This window comes from Amphibalanus amphitrite, unplaced genomic scaffold (assembly GCF_019059575.1).
Source record: "Amphibalanus amphitrite isolate SeventyFive unplaced genomic scaffold, NRLGWU_Aamphi_draft 001273F_arrow, whole genome shotgun sequence".
Classification (NCBI taxonomy): Eukaryota; Metazoa; Arthropoda; class Thecostraca; order Balanomorpha; family Balanidae; genus Amphibalanus; species Amphibalanus amphitrite.
In genome coordinates this window covers 361-20,859 of record NW_024882766.1, presented here as the reverse complement: position 1 = coordinate 20,859, position 20,499 = coordinate 361, and the positions used below count along the sequence as shown (strand labels likewise).

At 45.8% G+C, this 20,499-nt stretch overlaps 1 pseudogene; it reads left to right on the top strand.

Moving 5' to 3' along the window:
• LOC122371726 overlaps nt 1–20,124 on the top strand; it is a 60,327-nt pseudogene extending 40,203 nt beyond the window's left edge.
• Nucleotides 20,125–20,499: the final 375 nt, after the last annotated feature.

The following is a 20,499-nucleotide window of genomic DNA, read 5'->3' as shown; positions in this document are numbered from 1 at the left end:
CTGCCTAAGTGGGGCACTCACACGAGGGTCACCTACCTCATGCTTTTGTATCCATTAGATTATCGTAATGTTCATATAAGTAGAGGACTGGAGATGGCCTACTTCTGAGTAAGTGATGTATGTATAATTTTCTTTTGACGAGGTCTTACCGTGATGCCGATTAATGTCCACATCACGATGCTTGACAACTGCTAAGTGCATAATGGTCGTCCCATGATACATCGCATGGATGGCGCTCGTAAATGGTTATAAATTAAGGAGTGATGCAGGCATCCAGGCTTCTGAACACAAACAAGCTTGTGTATTACAATGTCTCTGCACATTACATGAAGCTGAACTGTAATACAAGAAGTTTTTGTAAAACGTACACCACCAAAGTGGTACAGTAGTAGCGATTTATACGATTTTTCTCAGATCATGTTATCGTTGTAGTTGTATCCGAGTTCGCGCAGTTGTCTGGCAGAGCCAGTGAAATCAAAAAGAAAAAAAGAAAAGAAAAAAGAGCCAGTGCAATCACGTTTTGGGTTGTCATCGGCAGCGTCAGGGTTCTACAGGCGCACTAAAACTCGTTACCGGGACCATCCTGTGACCTTATACTCATACTCATACTCATACTCATATATTTCGGTTACATCCAAGAAATTGGGTTTTCAGTAAACCACGTCATACATTCAGTAGTTCAAAACTTATACCTGTACATACAGGACAGATTCTATAGAGGTTAAAACACACCACACATGATAAACTAACTGACCACATTGACCTAGCGCAGCCGGATTAAACATGCCGTTTCTTAACCTTTTTACGGAACGCCGCCAGACCGGTGCAGCTTCGAACAGGCGCAGGCAACTCATTCCATGAACGAGTTGCGCGACAGATGAATGAGCGCCGGGCAAGCTCAGTTCGCACGCGCGGGACATGAAGCTGACCGTCACTGGTTGCCCTAGTGCTGCGGCTCGACACCGCAGTACGGTGGACGATGCGGCTGCGGATCGAATCAGGGGCATGCGAGTCATGCATCAGTTTAAATATAACATGCAGATCATGCTCACGCAGTAGCTCCTGTACAGCAGGCCATCCCAGTTCCTTGCGGGACGCTGTCACACGGTCGCAACGCCTGAGGTTCGTTACGATTCTGACACAGAAGTTTATGCATTTCTGCAGTCTCCTGAGCTGTGTGACCTTTGTCGTAGTTTTGCCTTTCGAACCGTGTGTTCTACAGGTATATCTGCCTATATGTAGGTACCTGCTCACTAACAGTCTGGGATTAACTGCGAATGGACTGCGAAAATTGCCAAAATGGCGATCGTCGAATGTTCTATGCGGTTCAACTCTGTTTTCAAGGCTTACTTTTATCAGGTTTAGGCTTCCAATTCTATTTGTTATAGGTGTTTTTCATTTGTTGAAAGCAAGCAAGTACCAAGACACTTGACATTTTGATACTTGTGGATAAAAAATGCAAGAAGTGCGACGGTGTGTAGTCTCAACTTTAAATTGGTCGCTGTTGTTGTAAAACGCACTCGATGTGATGTTGCCCAGGGGAGAGAAGTCGACACAAAACTTTACGGTACACAATCGGAAAAACTTGTCCTCCTCCATGGAATTGCTCTTTACTTGCAATCACAGTAGGGTTGTATCGCCAAATGTACTGACTTCTATATGCTGATGAGTAAATCAGCATTACTATTTACGATATAATAGTCTGATGTTATGAAAGCAAGCGTCCATCGCTTAGTAATTTATCCACATCTACCAGAGCTAAACAACGCTTCTGTTGCTTGCGCCCGCAGGCTTTCGAGGCGCTGGAAGGCCTACTGGCCAGCAACAACATCTGCATAGCGGTGAAGGAGAAGCTGAAAAAAGACTCGGGGGTGGCCAAGGAGGCGGCCTATGACATCATCGTGAAGAAGCTTCTTCAAAAGGAGAGCGCCAGAGGTGAGTGAGCTTAGCTGCCAGTGGTGGTCGGAAAAGCGCGTATATGGGGCCTTCCTCTCACCCCCACCCCCAATTTGGGCAATTTTGGTACTTGGCATGCGGTGAAACGGTTGTATACAGATCACTGATTTATTTTATTTTCACCGAAACACTAAATAAGTACCAAAAAAATGAACAGGCGGAAAATATTTACACCAATGTTCGTTGAGGGAAGGTGCGTCTAACGTTAGCTGAAACGCGCGTCTCACATGATTTAAGTTGAGCGTAGGGTCCTATCATAATTGAGGACCATCTGGCAGCGACGCGGGTCGCAGGAGACGACTGTCCGAGTCCAATCGCGCAAATGCACGGTGGTCGTTCCCGACCGGTGTCAAGCACCCACGCCCCCCCCCCCCCGACCCATCCTCCCACGATACCCTCTGAGTGGAGGGGGGAGAGCGCCCAACTGAACAGACGCGTGCTGCCACCATGGCGCTACTGAGCCCGCTGATGACGAGTCGCCGACTCAGGCAGACGGACAGCGAAATGGACGGCCTCCTTATGGCATTAGCTAGTTCCAGCGAGCCCCGAGCACCGGGAGAGCTAAATTGAAATACAACCTGCTTTGATGTTCCTCTGTGCCGGTTGTGGGCCGCGGGAACCATGGAGTGTTACGTAATAGCTTCCATTGTGCAATGCGCAGCTACCTGCTAATATAGTGCCAAAGATGGAACCATGCGAATAAATGAAAATTTGTAAGTATGGATGGTGCAAAGCTTTCCAAAAAAGCATAGAAATGCTGTTCGCAAAATGACTTGGAGTGGGAGTGCTTCAATAATAGTTCATTGTGAGAGTAAGATTTTTGTTACATTGCATTTTTACGACTACGAAATATTAGTCTAAGCGAAATAAAAAGGACTGCATATGAAGGGCAATGGCCACGCAGCTTCAAATTTTGTAGGTGATAAAACTATCAATATTTAAACCATGAGCTATATTCATTTTTTTTAAAACTTAGCATGCTATTCTGCATATACGTTTTACTGACATTGGCACTCAGGCCAAAAGGTACTCTATATTTGGCACATGCTTGTCCTGACCTGTGAATATATTTCAATCTGCCCGACAATTCACGTCAGTGTTGACCTATGACGAAACAATCTGACATTCACTTCGACTCTAATATGACGTCATGAGTACATCGCCCTATCTTCTTGTTTCGAAAACGCATTGAGCAAGGAGCAAATAATGGACACGCATTGGTTCATGCTTCTATTCACCATGGGCATCCTCTGCAGCAGAAAAGGCGAACATAAAAATGATCCTTGATATTTTGGTTCAAAATTGCACCCTCGCATATGCTGTTTGATTGTTTAATGTGTATGCCTTTTTCTGACTTAATGATAGTTGAAGGTAAAAGTAAGTCGCTCTTCATCAGGGCTCAGTGCACTGAATTCTACCGTAGGTCTGGGCTAAGTAATCTAATTTGTCAAACGATTGCTGACCTTAACTTCTCCCAGAAGTGCATTTAAATGCCTGACATTTTCGAGGCCTACCAGACGACTGTAATGCATGCGAAATAAAAGACCCGAACGCGTGGGTAGACCCTTGATAGGTGCGGGCTGGAAAGGATAAAAAGTCCCTTACTGGAGTAGGTATGTACCCCGTAACCTCCGTAAGTAACCTATGCTGAAGGAACTCGACTTTCCACACTGAGTCCCTGGACAGGAAGTTCCAACTGTCAGCCGACTTAAGCCCTCTGATGCCATTGTGTTATCACCAGACATGAATGTAAACTGCACTCGGCGCCTGCCGTCGCTGTAAGCTTATGTAAAGTAGAGGATAAGCGATCCATCGCATACAGAGCTTGCCATGAGACGAGCCGGTTCAACTTTAGCTCCGCTGAGAAACATTCGCCAAATCTCGGATGACACTTTAAGCAGAATACATTGTGGAATTGCAACACTAAGATTTATTATCGAATTTTTGTTTACTTTCCTTGATAACGCTACTTACGTGGATATTTTATGAATATACATGTTATTTTCGCTATCTTCCCAGCACTACACCGCACGTTCGTCAAAACTCATGAATGAATAAGCTTCACATTGCTGGACACACAATCACCTACCCACACGTCGATGCCTGTTACTCTGTTCATTTACCATTACACCATACCCTGGCCTGTGCACCAGGGTCGGTGCTTGATCCGCAGTGGTGGATATCGATAAGGGATAGGCCGAGGACCGCTTCCGTGGTTTTCTCTTGTTTGCCGGATTCGTTAGCAGCAGGGTGGGCCAATCAGAAAACCAGTACGTTCAATGCTAACAAAGTTGCGCGTGTGTGCCTTATGCCTGCTTGCGATGTGCTCGTAGTCCCTTGGGGATGGCTTATCCTCTTCCCACCTATAGCTGACGTTTCTAAAAGCCTGGAGGGTAGAGGCAAGCGGCCTGCGCAGGCCATCATAGGCCGGCTCCATCACTGTCCCATCCATCCAGCGGGGCTCTGCAGCGCAGCGTTGTGGCCCAAAGAGATGATGCAACCGGACCGTGACCGTGTGACGTCATCGGCACCGTATTGGTCGCGTCTTGTGACGTCATTGACATTCTTTGAAACGTTGTCAACGCTTGAGAAGGCTTAACCCGCGCCCCACTGGGGTCTGTGTATAACACGCCCTACTGGGGGGGCTATTCATAGCCCCCCCTCCTAACTCCGAAACTACTGGGCCGATCGTCAAAATTCAAACGGCGTCTGATAGCCCCGGAAAAACTGTCGAGCGAAACCTAATTTCATTGACCTCAAGGTCACCGATGACGTCACAGGTCAGGTCAAAGTAAAAATTATTAGCATTTTGGCTTGTTCACATTTTGGGCTCTGGCCGCCGTCTTACAAGTCAGATCAGGCTCATTTTTGGTTTCCACACTCGTGAACAGATGCTCTAGATACCTTGAGGGTACCAAACTTGTACTTTGATTTTCAGGTCAGGGTCAGGTCATCACAGGTCACGAAAATATTATATCATGCGTCGGTCACGTGACACATGTTTTATGGTCCATTTAGGCCATAGATTTCGAATTTGATGTCGTCCGTGTCATTCGAGGTCATTTTGAGTCGAATTTAGCTTAGGTCAGGTCACTTTCAGGTCAAAAAAGGTCAAATTTTGAAGTTGAAATATTTCAACAAAAAAGGTGTCTATTGGATGCAGTTTGAGCTCAGGAACACGATGGTGCCATTTATATTGGTGTACGATGTCAAATACGTACTGAAAAATTGATTTAAAAAATTAATAATTTTGAATTTTTTGCAATAATGCGTATAACTTGGCCATTTTTGAAGATATTTAGCTAAAACTTGCTAGAGTTAGTCATAATCATGCGTTCTGTCACATATATTCCGGTTTTTTTTCGAAAAGTCAAAAACTTTTTGAAAAAAAAAATATAAAAATATAAGTTTTGAATATTATTATATATAATTTTCGAAATTTTCAAAATTTTGAAAATCCGAGATAGCAGTTTGATAGCGCGGTCAATTCTAAGTCCTTTCATGCAAAGAAATTGGATCTAGCTTAAAAACTGAGCTCTTGGGAGCGATTGCCGTGGTTCAATGTTTTGCGTCGAAATCGGACGAACATGACGTCACTCTGACGTCATTTCCGGCCGACCTATGGTAGCTACGAAGTTCAAATTTTGACACAAGGTGTCAAATTGATGCAGCCGAAGGTATTGAAAGTTTGGCGTCGATCCGTCAAGCGGTTTGGAAGTTATTGCAGAAAAACGGGAGGGGGGGCTATAAATAGCCCCCCCCCCCAGTGGGGCGCGGGTTAAGCAAAGGTTGTCGTACAGGTTAAGGCGATCATGAGAGGGATCTGCAGTTTTGAGTATTCGTTCAACGGCTAGCAATGCGTCCTTGATCATTTAGATTGACTTACTCTAGAGAGGTCATGGCGCTTTTAGGAGGACTGAGTTAGGAGGCTAAATTCCACGGCTATTTCAAACATGTTAACAATTACAATTGATCTCACGGACCCATGAACAGTCTAGTGAGTGCTGTTTTACTATGCGTGGAGTATGAGACTCGACTGGAGCTCATTGCAACTTCATAGACAAATGAAGGTGGCTGTTTCTATTTTAGGACTAAATATATTATTTTTAATACTAATTAGACTGGTGGATGTTAAATATTACATTAATATCATGTATTTTATTGCTGATGTGTTACATGTTTATTGTTTATACAGCTGCAACATTTGATATTATTATGAATTAAGGTTTAAGTCATGGCACTCGAAAAGCAGTGATGATTTACCCCCAAACGGTCGTTATGTTCAGGTGATTCTGAGATATTCTACCACAATTTGAGCTTTGTATTCAGACGAGCTGCATTATGCTAACCAGCACAATGCACATGTTCGGGGCAGACGTGTCGAGAATTCCCGCCAATGACCGCGGGAAATAGATCGGGCGAATCTGGTCTGACCGTTCTGTGTAATAACGCAATCGTTCTCGGCAATGGCGCCCATTTGATAAGGGGATGCAGCGTTCATGTGGATCGGTCGCACGCGGGATACGAGACGGTTCCTGTCGCCGCGAGACAACGGCCTTCTTATCGGTGTGCGCGGCGGAGGTCTGGCCGTTTTAGGCTAGACCCGACAATAGGCCGCTTTGAGGGCTTAGGTAATTAATGGAATAAATATGCGGTAACATTATAGGGTAGCGTTGTAGCGACTCCGGCTGCGCGAAATTAGATTACCTATGGAATAAAATATGCATGAAGAAAATTTAATCACCATATGTAATGGTCCCACTAAGTAGACTCAAACATAAAGTGTAAAATAAATTGTTCATGCACTCTGCTGATAACATAACGTCAAACGCTTAGCTTCAATACATTATTGAAAAGCACGGTGATCTTTTATGTCCTGGCGAGCAATGTTCTTGTCGTTTGGTGTAAACTTTTTAGGTATGGAAATGATTTGGACAGAGTTCTTTGATAAGCGATATAATTTTAACTGGTTTGAGCTTGAAAAAATCCGTCATTAAAAACAAGCATTTTTCGATTTATTGAATTATTGGTCCAAAGTTTCTTTTTTTATGCACTCCGGCCGAAGAATAAAATTCATGGAGACCTATTCTTCGTCGCGTATGAAATCAATTCATATCAGGACTGGTCAATGGCAAGTTTCAAATATGGCTGATGACCACGATCAGTATTTTTTGGTTCCCCTAACAACTCATCCAATGCGATTCATTCAGCCGCTTCTCGCAGCTTGCAATATTTGAGCACCTCGTGACGACCACAAGCCACGGATATCCCGACTCCCCTCCCTCATCACTGGAGAGAGAGCTCTCTGAGCTCGCGACCCAGAGCGACGGCGTGATTGCCACCTAATCAAGGAGCAGTCGAGACCATAATTGGTCTGAGACACTGCCGAACCAGCAGAGGACGTACCGAGGCGTCCCTCCGGAGTTCGGCAGCCGAGACATACGCTGCGCGCAGCGAGACGAGGGTTCTGGTGCTGGCACACGGAAACTGGAGGTTTTCATGGGTTTCATAGCTTTTTCTTCTTCGGCGACATTTCTTGTAGACTTAGCACCCACAACCTATCCATGACTTTTTAGACCAGGCAAATGTTTGTGAACCAAAATAGCTAGAATGCTTCCAAAACTTGCAATCCTTATTTAAAGACCCAAGATGCAAAATTCTCAAGGTCAAGATGCAATATTTTTATGGAATGCAAACAGCTGTTGATATTTCAAATGCATACCTTCCTTGGCATCTGTGAAGTGTCTTGTTTGGATGTCGGAGGTTCCTTCTGTGCTGTGCGGGGAGGTGGGCTAGCGGAGCTGCCGTTTTGCTGATGCCTGCTGGTGACAAAACGCCAACCACCCGCCGCTGGCTTGGGCCGTTTTGCGAGTAATTAAACAGTGAATTCCCGGAGCGCTGCCGGTACGGTGTCGACTACTTTGGCTAATGACAACTGGTGGAGTGAGAGCTTTTGGCTGGTGCCGCACTGGGCCAAAGTGCCAGAATATGGACCTGCTTATTTCCATACATGCGCATAATGTAGGGCTATAAATCACTGCATTATGATTTGCTTATTGGTCATTACCCATGTTCATACTTCATTATCATAAAATATTGCAAGAGTAAAGGTCAAGCTGCATGTAATGCATAGCAGCTTAACCCGCGCCCTGCTGGGGGGGGGTGTTTGAACACCCCCCCTTGTGGTTTTTCGCGAATATCTCAAAAACGGCGGCGCGGAGCGCCGCCGTTTTTGGTATACCTTATCACACATCAATTCTACACATGTTGTGAAAATTTCAGACCAAGGTCATTCAAGGTCAGGTCACCAGGTCACTTGAAGTGACCTCACCTCATAAAAACTTTCAATGTCTGTCATAGCTACACCGAGTGACCGATCGCTTTGAAACTTTCAGCGATTGCTAAGAGCAATAGCATGTACAAAATGTATATCTCAGAATTTTGATATCGATGACCTAAGGTCAGGTCAATTTTGCGACCTCCCCATTATAAGTCAATGGGAGAAAATTGAAATGCGCCTCTTTTGGATGAAAGACATTATAAACACTCCCAAACACCGAATTACAAGTGGTTTAGACACACTGAACTTGAAAATGGTGTCCGTGACCCTTGTTTATGCCCTGAGGTCATCTTAGGTCACGAATGGTATCTATCAGTTTTTCGCAAATAACTTTTGATAGAGGCATGCTAGAGCGATGAAAACGCCTTAGATGTGTTCAGCTCGACGATACGGATCGACTGATATGCAACGTGACCCTTTCCGGTCAGGTCTGACCTTGACCTGAGGTCAAATTTTCAAGTTGACCTTTCAAGGTCAAGTTATAGTTCATTCGATGCGTCTTGACGAGAGGAACACGATGCCGGTAAAAGTAAGCTCGTACAAGGCTTGGGTCAAAAGTTATTGCAGAAAAACTGTTTTCGAAAAAATCGGCTATTTTTGCAGTTTTTGCCCCCTGCAGGCAAAACCGTTGACGTTAGGTCAAATCTGAGAGAATTATTCAGAAAGGGCGTTAATAGGGCTATCGAATGCGCTTTTCTGCGGCGCTGTAGCTCTATTGGTTCCCGAGTTATGCGTTGGCTCCTTGGAAATTTTCGACATTCGATCTGGAAATCGGCGAAATTTTGCCTTCAATGACCTCTGGTGACCTGACCTTTGACCTGACCAAAAAATTGACCGAAGTGATTTCGTCATTATTTTTGACGCTCTTTCGAACGCCGCCTTCCGCGTATCGCTACGTGGCCCAGGAGCCGAGTTACAAGGGGGGGTGTTCAAACACCCCCCCCCCCCAGCAGGGCGTGGAAATCCAGGACCCCCAGCAGGGCGCGGGTTAATGACCATAACGACGATATGGTGGATCTGAATATTGAGCAACTCGTATGCTAATCATTGGGCTGCGGAAAATTTTTATTCATGGCGGGAAATTTGATTTACTGAAATTGTTATTGGAATGGGACAGCGGATTAATGTAAATATACTATACGTATTTTCTTACCATTATTTTCTTCTTCTTTTCTGAAACCACTTATGATCGTCCCTAGATTATGACAAGAAATACAGTTTGAGACATAGCTACTTGTGTTTGAGACTTTTCCTTTTTAGTGTTTTCTCAACAAACATTTACTTTTTGATTGATCATGATTTTCTTTTTGAAACACCACACTCGCTCATTTATGCATTTCGCGGCGAAACACTGCATTTCGCATACCGCATGAATAACATCATAATCGTTAACCCGCGAGTTGCTGGGGGGGCGTTAAACGCCCCCACTTTTTTCGCCGGGCCATAGCATAAAAACGGCGCGCCGCAGGCGCGCCAAATTTTGGGTACCTGTAGGGAATTGATTGAAGTTTATTGTGACAAAGTTTAAAAAAAAATCGGTCGGAAAATTTTTGAGATATCGAGGTTTTAGTGACGTCATGATTTCTGAGTTTTCGACCAAAAACGGCATATGTTCAAAAAATCATATAAAATCACAGAATAGACATACAGACATGCCGTAAACGCCATTAGACTGCCAATACCATGGTCAATCAGATGGCTATCTTCGATTATTGATTATCATTCCGCATTTTCCATAATCTTGAACTGAATCTTGGCAATTTTTCGTGACTACTTCACGACCATGATACATGAATTTCTTAAATTGAACTTTTTGAGCCAAACACGTACACATATGATAAAATGAATGTCACCATCGTGTTCTACGCCCCAAATTACCTATAAAACATGTGTCACAGGCTGCGAATATCAGTTTTGATTTTCGGGGATATGTGCCTACCCGGTTGACCTGACCTTGACCCTGACCTATGCTTGACTGACCCCTACATGGAGCTGACACTCTTGTAGGCCTTATAAGATGGATTGTGCACCGTTTTGACAGAGTTTATGGCGAGAGGTGCCCATTGCGAAGTCCTGAAGTCCATGCTACTGAAAGCCCGATTTCAGGTGTTTGACCTGACCTTGACCCGACCTGTGACCTCAAAATTCAACTTTAAAGTACTCTTCTGAAGCGTCTCGTCGCGCTTTTTCGTTTGCCGCCTCGTGTGTTTCGCTGCGCCTATTGGTTCTCGAGTTATCGGCTGGGGGCGTTTAACGCCCCCCCCCCAGCAAACGGTGGGTGGCGAAATACCCCAGCAACTGCCGGGTTAAAACAGCTCATTCTGTAGAATGGTCTCATTTTATGGGGTGAGCTGCTGGCATTAGCGACCAGCGCGCCTTCAGGGGTTTGCAGTGTAATGCATCATATTACTTTGCATTTCTTAGCAGGATTTTCGGACCTGAGTTGCATAGCACTTCGACAGCATCATCAAGCTTAGGGAAGCATCTTATTTTGCAAATACATTCTTATACACCGACAATGATATTGATTTCCTCATTATTTGTTTTTTGTCTTATGACGGTGCTTGAATATTCTAAAAAGTGTTTGAAAGTGAGATCATATTTTGGTCTTGTATTACCTATCATCCAGCTAAAAAAGATACATTTTGCCTGGGTTGCGTTTCAGATAACGCCCAACTCACTTCGGCCAGAAAACGACGATTTAATAATTCGTATGCCTCTCGTTTCGCACACCATTCGTCTCCGTTCCAACTAGTAGGGTGATACTCTTACCTAGAACACTTGTCCCGCTTCAGATAACACGTTTCCTCTAGTCTAGGCTCCAAGTAAGTCGCTAGCGTTTCGTGGACCTCTCGTCCTCGTTCCAAATAGGTCGCTCTCAGTTCGTAGAACGCACGTCCCCGTTCCAACTATAAAATCCGCTCCGTTTCAGGTGTGATCATATTCGGCTCAGATCAGGAGGTAGCCGGCGTGATGCGCGCCGTCCGCCGTACGAACGCCACCGGCCTGTTCTCGTGGATCGGCTCCGACGGCTGGTCGGCACGCTCACTCGTCTCCGATGGCAACGAGCCTGAGGTTGAGGGCACCCTCTCCGTGCAGCCGCAGGCCAACCCCATTCATGGCTTTGAGGAGTACTTCCTCAACCTGACCGTGCAGAACAACAAGAGGAACCCGTGGTTTACAGGTGAGAGGGGTGGGAGAGAGAGAGAGAGAGAGAGAGAGAGAGAGAGAGAGAGAGAGAGAGAGAGGGAGAGAGAGAGAGATTTGTTTGCCGTGAGAGCTGGTGAGAGGTGAGTGATGGGCGTCGATGGAAAGTAATGAGATTGTTTGTCAAAGACTGCGAAAGTCCGCTGATAGAAGTCATAATGATTCAATGTGGCTGCCGCGACGCCATGTCTACACCGTCCATGGCAGCCGAAGGAATTTATTTGCCATCGGTAGTATCCAATATCAATAATTCAATAGAGCGTTGGCGATTTATGGTCCAATTTCCGGTCAGGGCCTGGCCAGCTCCGATAGCCGCATGGTGGTTTGACCGGCTTAAAAACACGACCAAATCGCCGCTTCAAATTCCGCTCAGAATTACTGGGACACTCATATGGGTCGCCAAGTATGCCCAATTTGCGAGTGGGATTATGCTGGCTTAATTCCATTACTTACTGCTTATGAGTATTCTGAGTGGAGTCCGAGTTGCTGGGACGGTGAGACCTCGATTCAATTGGTGGAGGAGGCGCCGCCTAGCACCCCGCGACACCAGTTTCATTTTAATTTGTTTGCTTCTGGATGTATTGTATTGTATTGTATTTACGATCATGGGCGATCCACACATGGCGTGGCGATTACTGCCCAGAGTCTGTGTCGGGTATATGCATGCAGGAACAAAGATCAGTCAAACAACAACAACACACACACACACGCACACACAGGAAGACTATATGCACGATTTCTAACATACCGTGTACTTATATACAAGACGAGTGCCTAATTCAGGTTATCACGATGGTCTATCGTTTTTCCACAGAGACTTGACAGCGCGTGCGAATTTAGAGGGTGGCAGCTGTGAAAGTTCGGGAGGTAGGTCGTTTAGGAGCGCGGCGGCACGGTAACTGAAACGCCGCTTACCGGTTTCTAGTCGGGGACGCTGGAGCTGGAGAAGGTTATCCTGACGTGTATTTCTATCCCTGGTTGAGGAGTCCCGGTTTCTGGCAAACATAGAGGCAAGTGCTACCGGTTCGCCGTAGTGTATCGCCTTACGTGCAGTGGCCATAGTTTGAAGTTTGTACATATATTCGGGCGGCATCCAGTTGAGTTTCTCGCGCAGGTCAGTGACGTGGTCGAATTTGCGGCGGCCAAAAATAACTCGAGTAGCGAAGTTCAGGATCTTTTGGAGTCGATTCAGGTTCTTTTTTGTTCCATTTCCGTAAACTGAGAGGCAGTAATTTACTCGGGAGATGACTAAAGCTGTAACAATGGTTTTGATGACCCCATCGGGAAGACAGTGCCGCACATGGGAGAGGCCGATGAGCAGGCCCATACACCTCCGGCTGAGCTCGGATACATGGGCTTCCCAGGTCAGACAGCTGTCAAAGACCACGCCGAGGTTTCCTGCCTGCGCACATGGTTCCAGCTCCGCGTCACGAAACGATACGACGACTGGGGGCAAGTGTTTCAGATTTTGACGGCTGCCGAATATCATAAGTTGCGTTTTGCTCGCGTTAACCTTCAGGGCGTTTGAGTGGAACCATTTGTTCAGTGCTTCTAGTGAGGCCTCCATGCGCAAAATAAGGCCACTTACATTGTTTTTTGGACCACTCACTAGAAGCTGGGTATCATCTGCATATTGGAAAACGCATGCATCATCGGCGTGAAGCGCCAAATCGTTTGAGAAAATCGTGAATAAAAGAGGACCCAGGGCCGAGCCTTGAAACACGCCCATAGTGTTAGGGAGTGGTCGTGACAGTACCCTGCGCTGGAATCCATCGGTCATTGAAACGCTTTGTGTGTGACCTTTTAGATATGATTTAAACCAAGGAGTTTCGATGCCGTACAGTGCGAGTTTGTCGAGAAGGAGTTTGTGATCTATGACATCGAAACATTTGCTGAGATCGATAAGGCATAGGAAAGATATTTCTCCCCTGTCCGTGGCCGCTAGGATGCGGTCGGTGACGGACAAAAGTGCTGTTTCAGTTGAATGCTGGGGTCGGAAGCCATGCTGACTAGATGCCAAAAGGTAATTTTGAGAGAGATAGTGTTGTAGCTGCTGCTGGATGACTCGTTCAACAACTTTCATGATAACTGGTACTAGAGAAATGGGTCGAAAGTTGCTGGGGTCAGATGGGTTTCCGGATTTGAAAATGGGATGGACTATGGAATGCTTCCATTGGTCGGGGATGTCAGATTTCGAGATGCAGGTGTTTACGATGTGCTGTATGACGCTGCCAATAGCCAAGAAACTGGTTTTTAGCATGCGGATGCACACACCGTCCGCTCCGCAGGCGGCTGAGTTCCGCATTCTGAAAACCGTGCATTCGAGCTCACCGAGAGAGATAGGCCTCGGCTGAAAACCGCATGCGCCGACGCGTGGCAGCCGTGCGTTTGTGTAGGTACCTGTGTTTTGGTTTCGGATCTCGGTAGCAATACGGGGGCCTACGGACACGAAAAATGAGTTTAGTAGCCGTCAGCCGTCGAATGCATTTCTTATATTGAGCTTTTTGAGCTAAACACGTACACATATGATAAAATGAATGCTACCATCGTGTTCTACGCCCAAAATTACCCACAAAATATGTGTCACAGGCTGCAAATATCAGTTTTGATTTTCGGGGATATGTGCCTACCTGGTTGACCTGACCTTGACCCTGACCTATGCTTGACTGACCCCTACATGCATGTCTTATGATAAATGTTTGGGACTTTACGACCCGACGCCGTTTTCACTAAAATTACGACTGCCCCGGCGGAGTGGGCTCGTAGGAAGCGGGCCAATCAGGAGCTTCCGATAAGTTCGGCCCCACTCCGTGGATAGTGTTTGAGCAAGTTTATGACGTGATGTAGTAATCCTTGTCACGATCTATGAGTGGCTGTACTTGCAGTAACGACCAATGTATTTTGATCGGTCACGAGCTGAAGTAGGTACATTTAATAGATAACAAACTTAATGTATGTTTTGAATTGCCTGCACGATGTTTGATCGAAGTTTGTTTTAACGTTTAACCCGGTAGTTGGTGGGGTATTTCGCCACCCGCCGTTTGCTGAGGGGGGGGGGGGGGCGTTAAACGCCCCCAGCCGATAACTCGAGAACCAATAGGTGCAGCGAAACGCACTAGGCGGCAAACGAAAGAACGCGACGAGACGCTTCAGATGAGTACTTTAAAATTGAATTTTGAGGTCACAGGTCGGGTCAAGGTCAGGTCAAACACCTGAAATCGGGCTTTCAGTAGCATGGACTTCGGAACCTCGCAATGGGCGCCTCTCGTCATAAACTCTGTCAAAACGGTGCACAATCCTTCATATAAGGCCTACAAGAGTGTCAAATCCATGTAGGGGTCAGTCAAGCATAGGTCAGGGTCAAGGTCAGGTCAACCAGGTAGGCACATATCCCCGAAAATCAAAACTGATATTTGCAGCCTGTGACACATATTTTGTGGGTAATTTTGGGCGTAGAACACGATGGTAGCATTCATTTTATCATATGTGTACGTGTTTAGCTCAAAAAGCTCAATATAAGAAATGCATGTATCATGGTCGTGAAGTAGTCACGAGAAAATGCCAAGATTCAGTTCAAGATTTTGGAACATGCGGAACGATAATGAAAAATCGAAGATAGCCATTTGATTTTCCATGGTATTGGCAGTCTAATGTCGTTTACGGCATGTCTTTATGTCTATTTTGTGATTTTATATGATTTTTCGAACATATGCCGTTTTTGGGCGAAAACTCAGAAATCATGACGTCACTAAAACCTCGATATCTAAAAAGAAAATCGACTGATTTTTTTTGGAACTTTGTCACAATATACTTCAATCAATTCCCTACAGGTACCCAAATTGTGGCGCGCCTGCGGTGCGCCGTTTTTATGCTATAGCGTGGCGAAAAAAGTGGGGTGTTTAACGACCCCCCCCAAGCAACTCGCGGGTTAAGTGGTAATTTTGCAACTCATTATTTTCAAGAGCGTTTTAATAGGCATATACTTAGAGTTATAATGAAGCCATTAGATTTGCATTGCTAATGAATAAACAGCTGAATTATCTAAAGGCATAATATATAGGTACCATGGCAGCAAAGTGCAGAGCCCCTGTCTAATAAACCCGGACTTAGCTTACAAAAGTTCAACTCAGATTGCATGTTTCAAAGCTGCTGGCTCAGTGGCAGGTAAAAGTTGAGAACTTCAAATCAAAATTGAAAGCTCTGCAATCGCGGCCCAAGAAAGCTGGCAGGTCAATGGCATCCTGTGATTAACTGGTCAACAGTGGAAGGGAAAAATTCAATAGTCTTGAGCATAATATTGAACTGATAAAGCATCGTGGTATGCGACTTCACAACGAAGTTTTTGGCAAGACATCCTCAAATCCATCTTCCACGTACGAGTCTACCACTATGAAACCAACTTCCAACAACACCATCAATTGATTTTAGTTTCTATTGATGGCATCGACGGTGTCGTGCTTGGAAACCTGCGAGCGAGCCTGGAACGCACGTCACCCGACCTGTCGGACGAACTCCAGCCGCTGGAAAGATTAGCCGCGCACAGCTGAGGGGTCTCCTCGCTTTGATCGACTGCACGGGTCGGCGTCCGTCTGTGACGGCGCACACCCTCGAGTGTCGCCGCCGGCGGGCCAATCGGCATTCAGCCCAGAGGCCGTACCTCAGCCCGATCGAGACGGGTCGACGGCGCAGCTGAGCGGCGACAGCCTTTTTGTGGCCGCGACGAGGGAGGGGAGGGGGGGAGGTGCTGAGCAAGGCAAAATTATACGAGGGCTGGGTGGATGGGCTTCAGGCCGTCTAGGTAGAATTTTGGTTTATATTTCTCAGGTTTAGGTGAATTCGGTTCATGATGCCTCTTAGAGGATGACGAACAATATGCAAGGAGCACAGAAGTGTCAGTTTTTGCTTGGTTGGGACCGATGTTTGAATGTTCATTTTTTACGAACACTCGATGCGAGGGAAAGCGGATGAATTTGATCGGTTTTCGGTTGGCCGTCATGACCACATCCGGAGTTCCACGGGAGCTGAGCCCTCCGCCCACATGGCGGCCACCTCGGGAAAGACCCCGGGGATATACTTTATATATGGCCGGTGGTCGGTGACCGGCCGACCAGAAAACGAGAAAAAGACGTATGGCTGCGACCGAAAGATACGAGTTGCTCGTAGAATAGAACGAAGAGTTATATGTTGCGAACTTGGCAGGTGTTCAGACGAAAAAACACGCAAAGTCTTTTGAGGTGATTAAAGTTAAATTGATATTTTGGTTTATTTTCAACCTGTCTTATTAAATGATACAAACCGCAAAAAAACATATTGCTCTCCCAACTTTGCTGTTGACGAAGTTTGGCCAGCGATTTCGCCTAGGCATAGCTTTGTGCTAGCTTCGAATTGCTTCAGTTTGATGGTTAAATGTTCGGAGACTTTGCCCGAAGTATCCGAGCTTAACATCGATTGAATGCGTAACTTTATGGATTCGAGTTCTTCGAGTGAAATATGACAATGATAAATTGTGAATAACATCCATCATTCATGGATTGAATAATGGATGACGCCTAGGTTTTTAATAGGATTGTTAGTTTAAAGTCGATTTTGGACTATAAAGATAGAAATATTGAGGAAGATCATCAGCGTATTGAGATCGATGAGAATAATACAATATTCTTGATTTGTGCGCATTCAAAATTCAAAATTCTTTTCTACTAAATATTTACCAAAATCCTCCCTTGCTTGTTATAGTATCGAGCGTTTCGTTATTTAACTATACCCTCGAGTTATTTTAAAGGGAGCCCAACTTAGATATAGTTACTTGAGGGAAGCAACTCAGCTTATCTGAACAATCGGTATAAAGTAAAATCGGCAAGCATCGATAAATGAATGCCATATAATAGTTTAACTCTCGTCGAATCTAATTTAAATTCGCTGCAGCACCTGCACGATGAATCTGTCACGCTCATTTTAGTGACTTTTTGTTTCACCATGGCCAGGGTTGGGATGCTGTGCATCCTGATCCTGCCGCTATATCCCTTGATGAACATTTAGAAACGATAAATTATTCGGCATGTCGTAAGAAATTTGATGTTTTGCAAATATAACATTGTGGCGATAGAGGTTTCTCTTTTTTATTCGGTGATTCATGCCAGAGATTCTGCCTTTTGCCCGAGGCCCATATCTGACCTCGTCGTTGCCAAGTCTGCTGCTGGCGCCTAACAAAGGCCTCTGGCGAGGTGACTGTGCTGCACCGCGGGGGTTCAGCGGCGTAGCCCATTGTCTGGCGGTCGGTGGTCTTATGAGTGCCGCCTCTGACCTCACTGGTCCCTCCCGCTACCCAGCAGACTCATACCTCTTCACTCATCGGAGCATCCCCATCCCATCGTCCCAGCGTCCCATGCGTCCCATCACCGTCCCACCGCATTATCATCCCACGGACTAAAATAGCCACCCACCCATCATCTCACCATGGCGACAACCCATACTACCACAAGGAGAGGAGCCTCTAGCGCCTCTCCCTCTACCGCCACTCCAGGCGGCGCCGCGCGGCGAGTCAGCACCGCCTCCCTTCCGCCGGCGCCTTCCGCCGTCGCCTTCCGCCTTCCCTGGCCGTCATCCCGATGACGCAGATGCCGTTCTTCCGATGACGTAAATGACACAATGGACAGGAGTGGGCCGATTATGCAGATGGGCGTTATTCCTCCAAAGCGGGACCGCCAAGAAGCCGCAGGGTCCTCCCGGATGCTGAGAAATTAGATCAAGGAGAGCGTTGTGTCAGTGCCGATCAGAGTCCTGCGGTGGTCAGGGCGGTGGTTGGGAGGGTCTTATTGGCTGTGGAGAGTCTTGTGGGCAGCAGGGAGAGAATGGGGGCTGGACGAGCGTGGTGGAGGGGAAACTGTAAGGGATCAGTGATAAAGGATAGATAGTGCTGACTGCTGATCGTGCTGATTTTTGGTAGACCGTTATTATGAAAGGCTTTGTATGTGCACATGATCAGATAGTCGGCTGCTTACCTGCAAATGATGAATGCGAGATTTGTAGTATCACATTCGCCCGTCAGTAACCACTGGGAATTCAGGGTATCGAGAAAATTGAGTTTTTATACGTTTATTTTCTCAAATAGTCACCATATTTTCTCAAAATGTGTACAATATGAATGTTTTCTCGACGGATCATCTCTTGCCGGAGGAGACCCACAACAAGATTTCATCAGAAAATAACACTAGCGGATTGTCACCAGTGATTTCTTTTGTTATTTTTCTGGTTCTTAGTGATAATTCGATAAACTCTCAGAGGAAAGAAGATTTTCTACAAAGCCGGGATCTCAGTCCCAATGTTGACACCTTCCCAGACAAAAATCAACAACATATCTCTGCGTCATTTCTAGCGTCAGTAAAAACTATATCGGTCCCAAATTACAAGGTCTTTGTGCACGCGAGGGTCATTGCCTCGCCTGTCCTCGCCACTGCAGGGTGTGCAATTGTGCAATTGCTCGAGGTGCGACTGTTTATTACGTAAGCGGACATTTATGGATGCAAAAGCATCTTTAGTGTGGAAAGCACTCCAAGAAAGTAGCCAAAGTGTCGCCACATAAGTATCGCCCAAATGTAATAAACTAGTGTGACGAGGACGATAATCGTTAACAGACGGAAACCATAAATTAAGAATAATGCATTGGATTTCATCACTCCTGTCAAGGGCTCTACAGGGGCTTGCTAATTTATTGCCACAATTAGAGCTCATAGTTTCCTTTAACAGTGGCCTCATTGGTCTTGGGCATTGGTAAGAGAGTTTGATTTGTTGGTCACATCGTAAAAGAAATACGTTTTCCGAACCCGTAAGAGCTTTTTTATCTCTCAAATTTGAAAGTAAGCAATGCCATTTTTATTTAGTGGTTATAACCGGTATCGTATGGCGAGCATCGGGTGTTGTTCACGATGGTCCACTTGCCGACATAACAATACAATCTTTTTTAGTCTACATAGACTGCTCCAGATTTCTTTGGATCTCCTACCATCATGTCTATTTTGTACGGGCTCTTATTCTGAGGTTGATGAAAAATGTATTTTGACGTGTTGCTACTTGCTACCACTATCACTTCGTGTCACTGCAGGGATGCATGAATATGATGCTAATGTGTCTGCTGTCTTACATGCTTTACATAATGGAGCGAGTCTCTTCATGGTATTTCAGTTTCTACTAAATCTATTTTCGTTTTGCGACACTCCTTAGCGTTGTAACTGAGTTAGGGAAATATTGGACGCATTTCCATGATTATAATCTCAATTCCTCTGAATAAATTGTGTTTGAACCCTCTCAGGCATTCAGAGGTTCTCTTGGACAGAACTGCTGGATTTTAGCCCAGCTCTCCGGAGCGCGCACGCTGAGATAACTGTCAGCTCTGAATCAATCCGGCCCTATCTTGCGTTTCAGAGTACTGGGAGCACAAGTTCGAGTGTAAGTTTCCTGACTCACCATCTACCATCTACAACGAGCTGTACACGCGCAACTGTACCGGCCACGAGCCGGTTACCAGGAACAACACTCAGTTCGAGGCCCAGCTGCAGTTCGTCAGCGATGCCGTCATGGCGTTCGCACATGCCTTCAAGTGAGTGGACCAAAGTGCCGAGAACGGGGTAACTTGTCACCGCAGAGAGAGAAGTTCCGGGGATTTGTGGGTGGAAAAACAGCATAATAGGACGTATTTGTCAGAAAGTTGAGAGCACCTCAGTTTAGGAAGTGACCTGATTGCGAGAAGTTGGGAATTTATGTAGTGAAAAACAGCGCAGGAAGAATTTATCTTATCGGAAACTTTCTACTGAAGGCTGGACGATATCGGTGGATGGTAAGAGTGAGGCCACTTGGTCCACTTTCTTTCAGTAACGACTTGTAATTTGCCGGGTATGCCTGCACGGTCATGGGAGAAACAAATCTTTTGGACGCGCAAAACAACTTGCTGAAATGATTACCCATAGACATTTATCGAAATTTAAACTGTGAGCAATGGGCGG